This window comes from Ornithorhynchus anatinus, chromosome 3 (genome assembly GCF_004115215.2).
Source record: "Ornithorhynchus anatinus isolate Pmale09 chromosome 3, mOrnAna1.pri.v4, whole genome shotgun sequence".
Lineage (NCBI taxonomy): Eukaryota > Metazoa > Chordata > Mammalia > Monotremata > Ornithorhynchidae > Ornithorhynchus > Ornithorhynchus anatinus.
In genome coordinates this window covers 105,338,584-105,353,316 of record NC_041730.1, presented here as the reverse complement: position 1 = coordinate 105,353,316, position 14,733 = coordinate 105,338,584, and the positions used below count along the sequence as shown (strand labels likewise).

General features: G+C 42.6%; 1 non-coding gene across 1 annotated transcript; it reads left to right on the top strand.

The window, feature by feature from the left end:
- Nucleotides 1-1,060: 1,060 nt before the first annotated feature.
- On the top strand, nucleotides 1,061-1,197 carry LOC114810666. The gene has a single exon (XR_003758361.1). It is a non-coding gene; the product is annotated as a small nucleolar RNA SNORA7 (small nucleolar RNA).
- Nucleotides 1,198-14,733: the final 13,536 nt, after the last annotated feature.

Here is a 14,733-nt window from a genome sequence, read left to right as displayed (position 1 = left end):
ACTGCAGTGGTTAGAGCATAGGCCTGGGAGTCAGAAGGCCATGAGATCTAATCCCTACTCTACCATTTGTCTGCTGTGTGACCTTGGGTAGGTTACTTCACAATTCTGTGTCTCAGTTACCTCATCTGTAAAATGAGGATTGAGACCGAGCCCACATGGAACAGGGATTGTGTCCAACTCAATTTGCACGTATCCACTCCAATGCTTAGTACAGTGCCTGGCACATAGTGCTGAACAGATGTCATCATTATTATTATTATGTCATCAGTTTTTCATGAAACAAACTGACACTTTATTTTACAATGAAAAGCAAGTTGCCATGCTACCTAGAAGCTCCACATTCAGAGTTTCCCAGAAAATCATAGCTTGAAAAAACTAGCTCAGAAACAAGAATAGACTACTGGCTATAGCATCCAGCCATTAACAGAAACAACATAGTAGAAAATATTTAAACTATTACTATGAAGGAAAAACACAAGCTGATGTAAAATAACAAATAAAAATAGAATGTAGGCATATTTTTTATCAGTGCATGCATCATGCTGTAACTTGTTTCAATATTTTTCTGAACACAGAAAATATCTATGGTTCTTAAACACAAATGGGAAATGTGAACAGTGCTCCAGCGCTTAGAGCAGTGCTTAGCACATAGTAAGCACTTAACAAATACGATAATTATTATTATTAAAGAAACTAAATTATAAATGCATTGTGAGCTTGGTAATTTTTATCCCTATATATCTGCATAGATGCAAAAAATACTGCATATATAATCAAAATACCTACTACTATATTCTTTGACTATTAAATAAACTATTTTTAAATTCTGACTACACCTTTGTGTTACCATCTGTTCTGACTTCAATAATAATAATAATTATGCTATTTGTTGAGCTCTGTACTATGTGCTGGGGTGGATACAAGCAAATTGAGTTGGACACAGTCCCTGTCCCACAAAGGGCTCAATCTCCATTTTATGGATGAGGTAACTGAGGCACAGAAAAGTGAATAGTGAAGATCTATGTAATTATGAAATATTAGTGGTAGATATATTAAACTTCTCCTCCCAGGGTCGCACCTGGAGAGTTTCCAGTACTTTACCAGTCTCACTATGGGAGGGAGAGTCAAGCAGAGGCATATCCATTCCATTCCTAGCTTAGGCAGTGGCTAGTGAGTGGAAGGCAATCTGCTACAAGTCAAAACTCACCTGTGCTGGGCAGAAGAGGCATGGGAGAGAGTCAAGGTTGGAGACTCGAGTTTACTGTGTGGAAGAAGGCAATGATAAACCACTTCTGCATTTTTACCAAGAAAACTCTATGGATACAATACCAGAATGATGGCATATGGAGGTGAGGCATTCTGAGAGAGATGAGTCCATGGTGTCGCTTTGGGTCGGAGACAGCTCGACAGCATAAGACAAGACATTAAAATTGGGCCTAACATTTCAACCAAATAGCCTTTTCCTTCTCTAAATCACAGAGAAAGGTAAGACATTAGATGATAATCTCTTCCATTGGACTGTAAACTCTTTGAGGGCATAGATTGTGTTCTTTATCTCTTGGGTAGTCTCCCAGGCCCTAAGTACAGTGTTCTGCACACAGTATGTGTTAAATAAATAAATAATAAATAAGAATGATTGATGTCACATGTTCCTTCCTAGAGGAAATTAAGCAACTGTGACATATTAATTATCCTCTATCCCACTAGTTTCATCCCTATATGTTATATATACTTATTCACTTGCTCAGCTGAAGCAAAGGAAAAAAAAATCTGTTAATGACTTTAGTTTAGTTTTGACTCACTAATTTTTATTTCATTTTAACTTACGATCTTCCATTACAGACAGTATCAAACCAGGGAAAATCACATACTGGAAGATGGAATCAGATAAGTACAAATCATTTCAAGTTGCTGAAGCTTTCATTAAACACAGCAAGTTATTTCACATTCTAAAGTTATTTTAAGTAAAGGGGTAAGATTTTTCTATTGTGTTTATTTAAAAGATGAAAAGGCAATACTCAGTACCAACTCAGTAGGCTGACTGTTAGGATCTATTTAAAACTGTATTTTGACAGTGCCCACTGAGAGCTCAATCATGCCCTCTGAGCCCAACTTGCAGATCACCAAAATGTTTAACAATCTGAGTGTTCAAGGAGATAACAGTAGACTATCTAAGATGCAGATAGTTTGCCAGGATTCTGTCAGTATCCCTAAATAGTGGTATAGCACAGTGAATTCTCAACAACCTGGGAATATGGCTTTGTCAAAAGTGGGTGATATTTATTACAGTATTAAGTCCTTACCACTTTGCCAAGTGCTGGGTTTTGACAATGGATGTGGGTCTTGTCACACATGGGGCTGACAATATAGCACCCCATTTTACAGATGAGGAAAAAAGACCCAAAGGTCCTTGGCCAAAATCACACAATAAGTCTGCTGTGGAGCTGGAACTAAACTGGGGTCTCCTAACTGCCAGTTCTGTGGTCTTTCCATTAGGTCAAAGGTTATTTACTATCAAAAGAATTTTTATTTTAATGCAAAGAAAAAAAATGAGCTCTTTTCAGAAAAATCAGCAAAACCATAGAAACACCATGCCACATGGTCTAATATGAAAACAGATACAAAAGGATAATATCCTCATTTACTGCCTCAAAACATGTGTTCCTGATATATTAAACAATGGACCATGGAGAAGTGGTCTCCAGCAGCATTGGTAGAAAATAAATTGACCCCCCCAAAAAAATGGCCACTTGACACCTGATTGAGAAATAGCTACAATCCACAGGCTGATTTGGTAAGCTGCTGAGAAGGTGTGGTTGACTTCGAGCAAAGTTGGTCCACATTATCTGGTCCTCAAGGTTGGTAGCCATGTAATTTATTTGTTCCCAGAAGAACCCAATTCAATACCCCACACATGAGGTTCTCAGTGAATACACTTGATACTGATGACAAGATGAAAAATGGGTGCCATAGACTGAAACAGCCTTCCTAAAAAACAACCTCACTGCTGCCAGAGAACAAGTCTTCCAAGTAATCATTACAGTTCTCTGCCCAGAGTAAGCACTCAGCAAACACCACTGATTGACTGATTGCACAGTTTCGGTCATCCATGTAGCAACACAAACAGCGTAGTCTCAAACGAAGTACACTGGAATTAATTGTAAATAATAATATTCATTCCTTCAATCGTATTTATTGAGAGCTTACTGTGTGCAGAACACTGTACTGAAGTACAATTCAGCAGTAAAGAGAGACAATCGCTGCCCACACCGGCCTTAATAATAATGATATTTGTTAAGAGCTTACTATGTGCCTGACATTGTTCTAAGCACTGGGGAAATACAAAATAATTGGGTTGGACAAAGTCCCTGTCCCATACGGGGCTCACTGCCTTAATCCCCATTTTACAGATGAGGGAACTGAGGCACAAAGAAGTTAAGTGATTTGCCCAAGGTCACACAGCAGACAAGTAGCAGAGCTGGGATTAGAACTAATGATCTTCCAACTCCCAAGCCCGTGCTCTGTCTTGCTCTGTCTACTAGGCCATGCTGCTGCTGCAAATACAGTGAATTTTAGTAGTAAGAATATGAATGATATTTACTGAATACTGACTGCAATACACTGTCTTAAGCACTTGAGGAACTGCAACAGAAACATAAGAGAGGGCCTTGCCTCTCTGAGCTTACATAGAAAGTATAGTTTTTAATGACACTGTTTAATATAACTTTGGTACTTATAAGTATTTACAACCTTTAAACTATATTTATTTAGATTACATTGGCATAGTATGTAAGGTATAATAAAGGCAAAATATAGGATATATGAAATAGGAAGAAATAACAAAGTGGTCAATTAGTAAGGTTCCCTGATAAATTATGCTTCCTAGTCAGGGACAACCTGGTGATCTGGTAAATCCTGGTGTTTAGACACTGTGGCTTGTGGAGATTTTACTGCGAGAGACACCAGAAATACCACTGAACTGAGGGACATTCTCCATGTATCCTTAAAGTCCTGCAGAGTTCTTGAGTCTCCTGAACCTCCTGGAAGTGCAGATTTGAGTCAAGGAGATGTGCAGGAAACCTAGGGAACATCTATAAACACAGCACCATATGGTGAAGTAATTTGTCTGACCTCCAAATTTGTCATCAATGATTCTGGCTGTGTGTACCCCAATCTTAGGTGATCCTGGAAACCATCACACAATTCAGATGGGTATCAGTAGTTATCTTGGGGTCCATACTCTGGAACTGACCATATCAAGTATTTGTAGTAACTCTGGTTCCCCCAGGATTCAGCTCAGCAAAGCAGGTTTCTTTATGAGGCTTTTTTGTGAGTGACTGTGGTGGGTGAGGTGAGGATGAGCTTAGAGGTAGGGTGAAGATAAAATAGCATAGAAATTTGCAGTTGTAGCCATACTTTCTGGAGGCTCTTTGAGTCCCACAGGATCAGTACTCCCCTCCTAGACCCCTCTGACCAAGAAGAGCTGGATTATTTGGGGCAACTACAGACTGGAGGTGGAATAGGGTACTGTCTTCCATTTGAACCTTTAAGGTATACAGTGAGCCATCCCACAGGACAGATTATGGAACAGATTGACCTGAGATCAAATGTTGACCACTAGATAAGTAGTCCCCTTCAGCTAATGTAAAATAACGCAACTTTTGTATAGCTAATTGGGCATGGCCATGTGATCAATAGCAACCATACTCATTTCCCATAGAACAAGTCAAAAAAGACTCATTACATGTCCAAGGAAAAAGAGGGATGGTTTTAGTTTGTATTAGGAAGAAATGTCTGACTATAAGGACTTAGGGTAGAAAAGAGAGGGTTGTTGCTCATCCTGGATTTGGAAGTGGTGTTTTGGTTATTTTTTGAGCATCTAATGAACTCTAGTCTGGATGTAGACCAGATTGTAGGTAAATAAAGATGAAATGGAGGAAAAAGGGAGAGAAAGTGGAAACTCACAAAGCTCCATAAAGGGAAGTAGTCCTGGTCCCTACTAGGCTGGGCTCCAGTATGCTTAGAGTCATCTCATTCATCTCCAGAGATATGCAACACACACAGTAGAGGGGAAAATGGGTGGAATGCTCCACTAAAGCACCGCCTGAATGCCCCTTTGCACATCCTCATCAAAACAGGCTTGAGGGGAATGTCATTGATATGTACGGGGTATGGAGTAATAGAGCTCAAAGCAGTTTGCATCACTTCCAGCATCCAGGGCTACCGTACGGTGTAAGAAAACCAAGTGGAGTTGGACACCCTTCTATTATAATCTTGATCCAGGCAAAATCCCACATTCAAGGATACTCATCCCCTGTAGGCCAGATCTGAACCTCTCAGAATCACCTAACAATCAGAACAGATTTCTCAATGTGATGCTGAGCCATTTCATGTCCTGGACTGCATGGAGCCCTGCAAGTTGAGCTGCCCATGATCAGTTTGGTTAGCTGAAACAATTCTTGCTTTGGAAAAGACAAGGATTAAGGTAACATCTCATCTCATTCACAGCGGACCCCTGGCCCACTTCCTCCTTCAGTTCTGGAACTCCCTCATCCTTCACATATAACTCTTCCACCTTTAAAGCCTTACTAAAAGCAGATCTCCTCCAAAAATCCTTCCAAAACTAAGCACCAGTTTCTCCTATTCCCTCTACTTTCTGTGACATTTATACACTTGGATCTGTGCTCTTAAGCACTTGCTATTTACCCTAACCTGAACCAGTACACAGCATTGGTGCACACATCTGTAATTTGTTTTAATGTCTGTCTAGACTGCAAGCTCCTAGTGGGCAGGGAATGTATCTGCTAACTCTACGGTACTCTCCAAAGTGCTCAGTACAGTTCTCTGCACACAGTAAGTGAAGAAGCAGTGAAGAGAGAAGCAGTGTGACTTAGTGGAAAGAACACAGGCTTGGGAGAGTACAAAACTACAACAAACTGACGCATTCCCTGCCTATATATAATGAGCTTACGGGCAGTTTGGTTGATATATAAGGCTTTGGGTATGCTAAAGTAATAACCTATGAGCAGAAAGGACAGGGTGGGGTTGTGGCTGGGAGCAGCAAGTTTTCTTGCACAGATAGTAGGAGAGATTAAAAGAAATTGTTTGTGAACCAAAAAAATATAGGAGCAGAATAACAGACCTTTTTCAGAAAATGGGCAAGATCACAAGCACATGAGTCAAACAGGGATTATCTTTATATTATAGGGAACAACAATTATGGAGAAAAGAGGAAAGCTAAGGAATGGGACTCTTTCCTCTCCCTGAATGGTCAGATGATAATGTACTCCAAACACAATTTTTGTCAGGTGAACTGCTTATGACTTTTTGAAAGCATTCTTCAAAAACCATCCAGTGTGGGCAGGGGGAGAGGAGGAGATCATGTCTTCTCCTCTACATGCAATCCTCAGCCACAAACATTATAAAACATTCAGACATCCAGAATATTCTAGAATGGCCCAGTCTACTTGAGAAATGAAGTCAGAGATGGGGTGATCTGGGGATTAGTGAGGGATATTGAAGGAGATAAAAGGGGCCCTGGGTGGCAGTGACCTTTCCTCTGTGGGTCAGAATACCCACTTGTATGTTAATTTGGCAAGACCACACCACCTGTATGCAGTAAACTGGATTAATTCAGATTTTTTGACATCTTGATTCATTCTCGGAGCTGTAATTATATTGATGTTGGTATTTTTGAGAATGTTCTCTTACAGAGAACCCTGTGCTTTGTATAAAGTGTCTAAAAAAAAAGATGGTATTTGTTAAGTGCTTCCTCTTTGCCAAGCACCGTTCTAAGCATAGAGCACCTTACATAAAAAGCATTCTCTATATTTATGAAAGCATCCATCCCAAATTTTCGAGGTATTGTATACATATTCTAATTAAGTTGGAAAACTAGGCGGCAAAGTACCTATTTGAACATATACTCTGTAACTAGACCTGGGTACCTGATCTGTACCTGATGTACCTGATCTGGGAAGGAACCAAATTATTATTAATAGCAAGAATGATGATAATGTTTATTAAGCATTAGTAATTGCTGGGGTAGATGCAAGATATTCAGGTCAGTCAAGTTCCATGCCCCACAGTAAGTACACAACTAACAGAGAGAAAGAATAGGTATTCGATCCTCATTTTACAAATATAATGATAATAATAATAACAATTATGATATTTGTTAAGCACTTACTATGTGCCAAGCACTGTTCTAAGTGCTGAGGTAGATACAAGTTGATCAGGTTGTCCCATGTGGGGATCACAATCTCAATCCCCATTTTACAGATAAGGTAACTGAGGCACAGAGAGGTTAAGTGACCTTGTCCAAAGTCATACAGCAGATAAGTGGCAGAGACACGATTAGAACGCACGACCTCTGACTCCCAAGCCCATGCTCTTGCCACTAGGCTATGCTGCTTCTATAATGCTTTGTACACAGTATGCCCTCAATAAATATGATTAATTGACTGAGGAGGAAACTGAGGCCAGAGAAGTTGTTTTTTGCCTAAGATCACACACCTAGCAAATGGCAGAGCTCAGATTTGAAAGCAGATCCTTTAGTTTGCATACCTGTGCTCTAACCACTACAGAATGCCTCTGTGTGTGTGTGTTTGTGTGTGTCTGTCTTTTGTATTGAACAGTAATTTACTATTAAATAATTTTCCATGTGTTGAGGTACAGTTAGATAAATGTGCAAACTGTTCCTTCTACAGACCTCAGTATTTCCCTGCAGTTGCATTAGTTGTGTCTGGTGCTGTTTCAATTATTCCCTTTCGTATGATGATCTTCCCTAAGCATCTGCTCCATCACTTCATACCTATTTGTACCTGCTCATGCCAAAATGATTTATTCATTCAATAGTATTTATTGAGCGCTTACTACATGCAGAGCACTGTACTAAGCGCTTGGGATGAACAAGTCGGGAACAGATAGAGACAGTCCCTGCCATTTGACGGGCTTACAGTCTAATCGGGGGAGACGGACAGACAAGAACAATGGCAATAAATAGAGTCAAGGAGAAGAACATCTCGTTAAAACAATGGCAACTAAATAGAATCAAGGCGATGTACAATTCATTAACAAAATAAATAGGGTAACAAAAATACATACAGTTGAGCGGACGAGTACAGTGCTGTGGGGATGGGAAGGGAGAGGTGGAGGAGCAGAGGGAAAAGGGGACAAAGAGGGTTAAGCTGTGGAGAGGTAAAGGGGGGATGGCAGAGGGAGTAGAGAGAGAAGAGGAGCTCAGTCTGGGAACGCCTCTTGGAGGAGGTGAGTTTTAAGTAGGGTTTTGAAGAGGGAAAGAGAATCAGTTTGGCGGAGGTGAGGAGGGAGGCCGTTCCAGGACCGCGGGAGGACGTGACCCAGGGGTCGACGGCGGGATAGGCGAGACCGAGGGACGGTGAGGAGGTGGGCGGCAGAGGAGCGGAGAATGCGGGGTGGGTTGTAGAAAGAGAGAAGGGAGGAGAGATAGGAAGGGGCAAGGTGATGGAGAGCCTTGAAGCCTAGAGTGATGAGTTTTTGTTTGGAGCGGAGGTTGATAGGCAACCACTGGAGTTGTTTAAGAAGGGGAGTGACATGCCCAGATCGTTTCTGCAGGAAGATGAGCCGAGCAGCGGAGTGAAGAATAGACTGGAGCGGGGCGAGAGAGGAGGAAGGGTGGTCAGAGAGAAGGCTGACACAGTAGTCCAGCCGGGATATAATGAGAGCCCGTAACAGTAAGGGAGTCGTTTGGGTGGAGAGGAAAGGGCGGATCTTGGCGATATTGTAGAGGTGAAACCGGCAGGTCTCAGTAACTGATAGGATTTGTGGGGTGAACGAGAGAGACGAGTCAAGGATGACACCGAGATTGCGGGCCCGAGAGACGGGAAGGATGGTCGTGCCATCCACGGTGATAGAGAAGTCTGGGACAGGACCGGGTTTGGGAGGGAAGATGAGGAGCTCAGTCTTGCTCATGTTGAGTTCATACTTATAATTCAGGTAATTTACCATTTACAGTTGAAAATATGCAAGAACATTCAGTGGATTAATGCAATTATCTAAAGTACTAACATTAGCAGCCTTTTTTTAATAGAGCTTGTTCTGATAATTGTAATTACCATAGGGAATAACTTGTGATTTTCACAAAATGAACTGGTAATACCGGCCGAAAATGGGAGATCTAAAAAGACAAAATAACATTCAAAAATTACGAGTAGAATGATGACATCATGAAAACTTGGACATGAACAATATCTGAACCCAGAGAATATTCAAAAACCCAAGTCCCCATGCTGTTGGATTTTCTTCCCCAAATACGGCATAGTTGATATGCTCACTGCTATTTTTATTTTTATTATTTTATGATAACTTGGTTTAGTTTACATAGAGTTTTTATGTTATATGTGCTGTTTTCACACATGTAAGTTGTGAGCCCTTTGTGGGACAGAAACTAAGTCTAAATTAAATCTTCCTATATTTATTTTAATGCTTGGTACCAAACCTGGTACTTATAATTCAGGTAATCATTGCTAGCAAAGACAGCAATAATGAGCTCACACTCTTGTTTTGGACAGGGAATGTATCTACTCTTCGATCACACCCTCGATCTCATCATCTCCTACCGCTGCACTATCTCCTCCCTCACCAACTCTGAAATCCCTCTCTCTGACCATAACCTTCTCACCTGCCTCATCTCTCACATTCCCTCCCCCTGCAAATCTTTGCTACTCCCCCACAGAGACCTCCGCTCTCTTGATCCCATCCGTTTTCCAAAAGCATCTCTCCTCACCTTGCCGCCCTGTCCTCACTTCCCACTCTCGATGATCAGGTCTCCGCTCTCAACTCCACCCTCTCTACTCATCTCAACTCTCTCGTCCCCCTTTCCCTCCGCCACTCTCGCTCCACTAACCCACAGCCCTGGATCACCTCCTCTGTCCGCCTCCTACGCTCCTATGCTCGAGCTGCTGAGCGCTGCTGGCGGAAGTCTAAGCACCAAGACGACCTCACACACTTCAAATTTATCCTTTCCTGCCTTAACTCTGCCCTCTCCTCCGCCAGGCAAAACTTCTTCTCCTCCCTCATCGACACCCATGCCCGTCACCCCCGCCGATTGTTCCGGACCTTTAACTCTCTCCTTAGGCCCCCTGTTCCTCCCCCTCCCCCATCTCTCACCCCCAATGATCTGGCCACCTATTTCCTCACGAAAATCAACACAATCAGGTCTGAGCTCCCCAAAGTCACCCCTCCGCCTCTCCCCTCCCCCCACCGACCCTCTCCCCTACTTTCCCATCCTTCCCTGCAGTATCCTCAGAGGAGATCTCCTCCCTCCTCACAAGTGCCACCCCCTCCAACTGCGCCTCGGACCCCATTCCCTCTCACCTTATTAAAACCATCGCCCCTGCCCTCCTCCCTTCCTTAACTTCTATTTTTAACCACTCAATCTCCAATGGCTCCTTCCCCTCTGCCTTCAAACATGCCCACGTCTCCCCCATCCTAAAAAAACCCTCTCTTGACCCCACTTCCCCCTCCAGTTATCGCCCTATCTCCCTACTACCCTTCCTTTCCAAAATCCTAGAACGAGTCGTCTACAATCGATGCTTAGAATTCCTTAACTCCCATTCTCTCCTAGACCTCCTCCAATCTGGCTTCTGTCCCCTCCACTCTACCGAGACTGCTCTCTCTAAGGTCACCCATGACCTCCTTCTTGCCAAATCCAATGGCTCCTACTCCATTCTAATCCTCTTTGACCTCTCTGCTGCCTTTGACACTGTCGACCATCCCCTCCTCCTCCATACCTTATCTCACCTTGGCTTCACAGACTCCGTCCTCTCCTGGTTCTCCTCTTACCTCTCTGGCCGGTCATTCTCGGTCTCCTTCGCTGGCGCCTCCTCCCCCTCCCATCCTTTAACTGTTGCAGTTCCTCAAGGGTCAGTTCTTGGCCCTCTTCTGTTCTCCATTTACATTCACTCCCTCGGTGAACTCATTCGCTCTCACGGCTTTGACTACCATCTCTACGCAGATGACACGCAGAGCTACATCTCCGCCCCGTCCTCTCCCCCTTCCTTCAGGCTCGCCTCTCCTCCTGCCTCCAGGATGTCTCCACCTGGATGTCGGCCCGCCACCTAAAACTAAAACATGAGCAAGACTGAGCTCCTCATCTTCCCTCCCAAACCCGGTCCTCTCCCAGACTTCTCTATCACCGTGGATGGCACAACCATCCTTCCCGTCTCTCAGGCCTGCAATCTCGGTGTCATCCTTGACTCGTCTCTCTCGTTCACCCCACACATCCTATCAGTTACTGAGACCTGCCGGTTTCACCTTTACAATATCGCCAAGATCCGCCCTTTCCTCCCCACCCAAACGGTTACCTTACTGCTACGGGTTCTCGTTATATCCCGGCTAGACTACTGTGTCAGCCTTCTCTCTGACCTCCCTTCCTCCTCTCTCACCCCGCTCCAGTCTATTCTTCACTCCGCTGCTCGGCTCATCTTCCTGCAGAAACGATCTGGGCATGTCACTCCCCTTCTTAAACAACTCCAGTGGTTGCCTATCAACCTCCGCTCCAAACAAAAACTCCTCACTCTAGGCTTCAAGGCTCTCCATCACCTTGCCCCTTCCTACCTCTCCTCCCTTCTCTCTTTCTACCGCCCACCCCGCACGCTCCGCTCCTCTGCCGCCCACCTCCTCACCGTCCCTCGGTCTCGCCTATCCCGCCGTCGACCCCTGGGCCACGTCCTCCCGCGGTCCTGGAACGGCCTCCCTCCTCACCTTCACCAAACTGATTCTCTTCCCCTCTTCAAAACCCTACTTAAAACTCACCTCCTCCAAGAGGCCTTCCCAGACTGAGCTCCTCTTCTCCCTCTACTCCCCCTACCAACCCCCCTTCACCTCTTCACAGCTTAACCCTCTTTTCCCCCCCTTTCCCTCTGCTCCTCCCCCCTCCCTTCCCATCCCCTCAGCACTGTACTCGTCCGCTCAACTGTATATATTTATTACCCCCCTATTTATTTTGTTAATGAATTGTACATCGCCTTGATTCTATTTAGTTGCCATTGTTTTAACGAGATGTTCTTCCACTTGACTCTATTTATTGCCATCGTTCTTGTCTGTCCGTCTCCCCCGATTAGACTGTAAGCCCGTCAAACGGCAGGGACTGTCTCTATCTGTTGCCGACTTGTTCATTCCAAGAGCTTAGTACAGTGCTCTGCACATAGTAAGCGCTCAATAAATACTATTGAATGAATGAATGAATGAATTCACTGCTCTGCACATAGTATGTACTCAAATCCTATTAATCTATTATTATTAATGATAATAATAACATTTATTAAGTGCTTACTATCTGTCAAGCACTGTTCTAGGTGTTGAGGTAGATACAAGTTATTTAGGTTGGACACAATCCCTGTCCCTCATCATGCTCACAGTCTAATTAGAGGGGAGAAGAGGAATACAATCTCCACTTTACAGATAAGGAAACTGATGTACAGGGAAGTTAAGTGCCTTGCCTGGAGTCACACAGCAGGCAAGTGGCAGAGCTGTGATTAGAACCCAGGTCCTATGACCAGGTCTGCGTTTGATTAACTTTAATCTTGTAGTATAGTAACAATAATAATAATGTTGGTATTTAAGTGCTATGTGCCAAGCACTGTTCTAAGCTCTGTGGGGGGGTGAGGGATACAAGGTGAGCAGGTTGTCCCACGTGAGGCTCACAGTCTTTATCCCCATTTTACAGAAGAGGTAATTGAAGCACCGAGAAGTTAAGTGACTTGCCCAAAGTCACACAGCTGACAGGTGGCAGAGCCCATGACCTCTGACTCCTAAGCCTGTGCTCTTTTCACTGAGCCATGCTGCTTCTCTAACAAATTAAAAACAGTCCTTTGAGGAATAAAGCCTAATGTCACAGCAAGGATCAATCTATCAGTCATATTTATTGAGCGTTTACTATTGCAGAGCCAGTCTTCCATTAGATAAAAAACAATAAGGAAAGGAACATCTTTTCAGCCAACTCATTCGTATGAATTAAGAGCTCACCCTCAGTAATATCTTCAGAAACAAAATTATATCTATATAGAGATATAATTAGATAAAGATACAGATATCAAGATAGGACATTTCTTCTTCTACTGAGTAATTGTGCAATGGCCCGGTAAAAATGTTGCTAGTAATTTTTATCCTTCTAATTACCTGCTTGATCATTTAAATTAGAAACACTTCATTTTTAATATTCAGCATCAGCTTTAGCATTTAAGATTTGAAAGGAAACCTCGCCGGTGAAAACCAGTGTTTGTCGAGAATTGTTTTTTTAATGTGGTCCTGGTGCTGACTTCCTCCACATTTGCATTAAGTCTGTTGATTCAATCCCTTTAATCACACAGCCTATACTCTGAAAAAACAATCTTTCAGATCAGGAGATTTTCTATAAAACACAATTACAAATTTAAGACTGCAATGAAACAGAACCTAATACCAAGAAGTTTTTGATGAATCAAAAGGTACAGTATTTCAAAAAATACAGTACTTAATCTCTAGCCACACAGAATTTGTCAGAAATAAATAACATTGAATAATGTGTGTGCTTGTCATCCCTACTCAAGTTTCAGATATATATTTCTAGGATTTTTATTATACTATTCAATATATTAGTCATAGCCTATTAAAATTTTGAACTGCCGTTTGGCCACAATTTTAAGGAACATACTAAAGCCCCATTGTGGTGTATGCCTGTAATGGAATCATAAAAATGTGCTTTGAAATAGCTTTCTTTCACAGTGATTGTAATAACTGAAAGATTAACCAGGCCTCAGCAAATGAATTCCACAAAATGTTTTCAAAACATTACATTCACTGAATGCTAAACAAAAAGTTTGATAAAGGGACAACTCATTAAAAGGTTTGTTTGTCTTCAGCTGTCCTTAAATCAAATACTTAGCTTAGAGTACATAAATAACAAACAAAAACTATATATGTACATATGAAAATTAATGTGAACTCCTTAATAAGTTCTTCATGATTAAGAAGTTCTTCATGATAAAGAAATTTCTCTTTAAGCATATCAAATTAGGCACATACATGTTTGGGTGGTTGCTCGCATACAGTATTCATTCATACAATAGTATTTATTGAGCACTTACTATGTGCAGAGCACTGTTCTAAGAGCTGGGGTAGACGCAGGGTAATTAGGTTGTCCCACATGAGGCTCACAGTCTCCATCCCCATTTTACAGATGAGGTAACTGAAGCACCGAGAAGTTAAGTGACTTGCCCAAAATCACACAGATGACAGGTGGCAGAGCCGGGAACAGAACCCATGACCTCTGACTCATAAGCCTGTGTTCTTTCCACTGAGGCCCGCTATACTCTGCTGCATTTTCAATGATTTATTTTAATGTCTATCTCCCCATCTAGGTTGTATGTTCCTTGAGGGTTGGAATCATGGCTGCCAAATATGTCATAATGTACTCTCCCAAGCTTCTAGCAACATTTCCCAGGGATCCATTAAGTTGAGAGCAGGCTTATTCTGCACTGTTCTGGATAATTTGATCTTGTCTTATCCTGTCAAGTTGTTTCCGACCCATAGCAACACCACAGATACATCTCTCCAAGAATGCCCCACTCTCCACCTGCAATCGTTCTGTTAATGTATCCATAGAATTTTCTTGGTAAAAATAGGGAAGTGGTTTACCATTGCCGCCTTCCATGCAGTAAACTCGAGTCTCCACCCTCGACTGCCACTGCTGTCCAGCACGGGTGAGTTTTG